The sequence below is a fragment of the Corvus brachyrhynchos genome, unplaced genomic scaffold (assembly GCF_000691975.1).
Source record: "Corvus brachyrhynchos isolate BGI_N302 unplaced genomic scaffold, ASM69197v1 scaffold412, whole genome shotgun sequence".
NCBI lineage: Eukaryota > Metazoa > Chordata > Aves > Passeriformes > Corvidae > Corvus > Corvus brachyrhynchos.
In genome coordinates, this window is record NW_008236761.1 from 911,014 (window position 1) to 914,846 (window position 3,833).

Genomic DNA, 3,833 nt, shown 5'->3' on the forward strand with positions numbered 1-3,833 from the left:
AGGTTGCTTTTAATTTTTTTTTAAATGTTTCTATGGAGCTTGGTATGTCAAGTGACACTACCAAAATAGAATTGGAATAATTGAACTTCAGGACATGGCACTTAATTCTTTTAATGTGTTTGTGTGGGTGCAGGAAATGCCAAATCCCAAAGCAATATGTCTGTAATATTAAGTGCAACATCTGTAAAACCAAGTCCTCAGTGTGGGCTTTTCACATGGATGCAAATGGTCTAAAGGCCTTTCTTGTGTCCCAAAAGCCAAAAGAAACCTGCCAAAAGCAGGCCTTCATTGCATATCAGGGATTTCAATTTGCTGTTGGATTCTTCCCTCCAGTCTGCTCTCTTTGGGTTCTTGTGCCAAAGGGGATCTGGCCCCAGAGCCATACAGGGTTGTCTGTTGCCTTAATAAATGTAAATGAAATTTACCAAGTCTGTCAGGAAAGCAAAAATATCCTGGGGTTTGTTTGGCCGAAGATGGAACACGAAGGTGTCCATAACTAGTAGTGAGTGTGAGTGCTGATAGTTTTGGGTTGTGTGGTGCCTCTGGTCCCTCAGAAGTCAGGGCAAGGCTGAAGAAGGGAGGGAACCTGCCACGGCTGTAGGTGAGGACAGTATTGGCTGTTTCAAACCGCTTGATCCAGAACCGGGAGAACAGCTTTTCTCCTTTCTCTCCATCACTCATGTTCTTCTCACTGGGGAAACAGAAATAATTTTAGAAAAATTAGAAATTTTAGAATAATTAGAAAAATCCAGCTAAAAATCTCACCTGTGTCTCCCCTAAGTTATCCTAGTTATTCCCAGCTAGGAGCTGCAAGAAATTCAGGCAGGGGAGATGACATCAGGGAACAGTTGTAAATTCAAAGGCAAAAAGAGATCTACTGGCAAAGGGCAGGAAAGGGGAAAGGTTTCAGAAGACATTTCTGCAGTCTAATTAATAACTATTTCTAATTCTCCAGTGAGAAGAACACGAACTCACAGCCATTAAGGCCTGATGGTCCCCCGCAGTGAGAGCTCAGCATACGTCCACAGAGGCAAGTCCATCATCTGAAAGGAAAAAAAGAAGAAAAAGGTGATTTATTTTGCTTCAAAGTTATTTCAAGTTCTTAAAGCCCAACCAACATTTGCTCTTGATTTTGGTTGGGGGAATCATGAGCAATGGGCACAGGTCATGTCATTCATTTAGCTGAAAACCTGGCATAATTTAGAGGGGACACAAGAACTGTTCGTGTAGGAAGATGTGAGGGGATGTCAAGGGGAATGAGGTGGCATTTTTGAGGGAAAATGCTGAGGCAACTGAAGGGGGCCCAGCAGAAAATTTCCCTGGGAAATCCAAGGCCGCTTGGGACCAGAGCCAGGGCTCTCTAGGGGTAGCAGTGAGGGGTCAGCACTCGGGACTCACTGCATCCTCCTTCCTTGGCAGCAGCCGGGAGGGAAGGGAGAAGAGGCCCCATGTGGGACAAGGCCAGAGACAGCAAGCAGAGGAGCAGCCTCAGGCTGGAAAGGGGCAGGAGAAAGGCACTGTGGGCAAAGGGACGTCCCTGGAATTAGCAGGGCACCTGTGGGGAACAGAATGGACACTCTGAGGGCAAATGGAGGTGAGGAGTGGACAGTTTGGGGCAAAATCTGAGTTCATCTACAGGGAAATAAGTAGGGGATATTTTGGAGGGAAAAGCTGAAGTGATGAGTTCACCCATCTTGGCCCAAGTTGTGTTTGCACAAAGCAGGACCAGAGGTGAAGGTCAATCCAAAGCTAACCCTGCTTGACCTCTAAATTCACGGATAAGTTTTACAAGCTGACAAATGAGGGATTAAAAATGAAACCAAGAGCATTAATGAGATTCCTGGGAATCCCATTACCTCGTTGTCATAGAACTTTTAACAGAGTTTTGAGCTTTTGATGTCAACAATGCATTTCTTTATTTGGATTATTTACTGTGTGGGATTTAGATTTTAAAGCCCTCATGGTGGCCCTGACACTGCTCGGGAGCTGGTAGGAAAAGCAGAGTCAGAGCTCTTGGCAGGTGCAGGGTGTTTTCCCCCAGAGTGGATTGTGGAGGAACTGTTTGGGATTTGGATCGTCCCTCTGGGTGGTGCCAGTTGCTGTGATTTGTATAATTCCATACATTTGACTCCCAAAACTTCCCAGCCCAGGGGCTTTAGCTGACAGGGCAGCACAAAGATTGTTCTCTGTGTGGTACCCAGATTTGAAGTTCGCTATCCGCTTTACTAGTTCAGATGAATTATACCCCTATCGCCAGATTCCCTGCTCAATTCCCACTGGAATTCCTTCACAGTGCCTCATGGAGAGTGGATATTCCCATGCAGAGCTGCTGCTTTAATGCCGGCTGTGTCAGGAAGCAGCAGAGCTTCCAAGGAAGCTCAGCAGGATCAGGACAAGGACAGGTTTATGTTCTATAGAATTTGCTATTTATAACCCTCATCCCCCTGGCCCCACTGATGTCCCCAGGGGGCACTTGACAGAGTTCCCTGGAATTCAGCTGATTTCACACCCACCTCCCCTGCGAGCTCAGGCTCCAGGTGATGTTTTAAAGCAGGAGAAGGCGCTGGCCGGATGCGCTCCCAGCCCGTGCTGAGGCAGCCCCTGTGGCCACAGGAGGACTTGTCTCCCTGCAGGAGCTGATTTCATTCCAGAGCCTCTGCAGTGGCCTCTGCAAGTTCTTTTCCCTCAGGAAAGGGATGCACATCCCTGCCTTCAGCTCAGCTCCACCTGGGAAAGCTTTCCATCGGTTCTGCACTTCTGGGTGTCTCCATGAAAAAATACAAACAAAATTTCATCCAACTCTGACCTTTGATTTTAAGGCATCTCCGAGAACATTGCTTGGGATTTAATTTCTACAAGGGAAGCTTGCCTTGGCTTTAATGCTGCTGATGGATGATGTCCTCAGGCTGGAAGGGAAGGGATTCGGGGTGGCTGGGACATACCTGGTGGGTGTCTGGGAGTTCCAGGAGCTTGGCACCGGGAGTTACTGTCTGAGCCTCTCTGGAAACGCCCCGTGCCGACATTCCCCGGTGCCAGCTGTTCCTTGGGGCATTTTTGGGGTGTCAGTGGGGTCTGTCGGGGCTGAAGCATCTGCAGGTGCCTGTTAAGCCGAGGGGCCACGGGCAGCCCTTTTTCCATGTCCATCCCAGCGCTGCCCGGGCAGCCCAGTGCCCGTTCCCGGGATGTGTGTTTGGCACACTGCGTGCCACGGGCAGGACACTGCAGGCACAGCTCCTCTCTGTAAATCCAAAGCACAAGAGCTGCTGCTTCCCTTCCTGGGCCTCCCAGCCTTCTCCTTCCCCCTGTTCCCTGCCAGCTGGGACACACAGAAGGAGCACCAAGGAACACTCCTGGCAGTGAGCAGGAGTCGCTGAGAGCTCTGTGCAGCTCTGGGCTGGAAAAGCTGGCCCGGCCTCAGCAGCCCCTGGGATTTTGGGCTGTGAACACTCACCTGTGGGAAAGGCCCCTCTGCAGGCAGGAGCAGCCCTGACCCTCTCCAGAAGAGCTTTGGCCGTGGACCAAGTGAACCCTCAGGACTTGCCTTGCTCATTTCTCCCTGGAAAGGGCCATGGAAGGAGCACCTTTACAGCTGTTGGGTAAATCCTGGAAAGGGCAGGAAATCAGGTTATGGGAAGAGTTCAGTGCTGTCACACAACTGCTCACCTGTGTTGTTGCATGATCAGATGCTGGCCATGGAGCTCTGCCCTGGGGCCATTGCAGGGGCTGGTGTGGAAAGCAGCATTAGCATAAAAGAAGGAGCTGTATTTGCATAGGAATGACCTTGCTGGCACTTGGCATTCCTATCCCAGGCAGGACATTGCCAGGAGCTGAGA

General features: G+C 49.8%; 2 long non-coding RNA genes across 2 annotated transcripts in view; one reads left to right on the forward strand and one right to left on the reverse strand.

Moving 5' to 3' along the window:
* Positions 1-2,520, forward strand: part of LOC108444899 — a 6,676-nt gene extending 4,156 nt beyond the window's left edge. Inside the window, exon 3 of the long non-coding RNA XR_001859620.1 lies at positions 956-2,520. This is a non-coding gene — a long non-coding RNA (uncharacterized LOC108444899). The remainder of the gene's footprint in view (positions 1-955) is intronic.
* On the reverse strand, positions 96-2,599 carry LOC108444900. Its single transcript, XR_001859621.1, has 3 exons — positions 2,514-2,599; positions 976-1,043; positions 96-691 (listed from the first exon to the last, which is right to left on the reverse strand). It is a non-coding gene; the product is annotated as an uncharacterized LOC108444900 (long non-coding RNA).
* Positions 2,600-3,833: the final 1,234 nt, after the last annotated feature.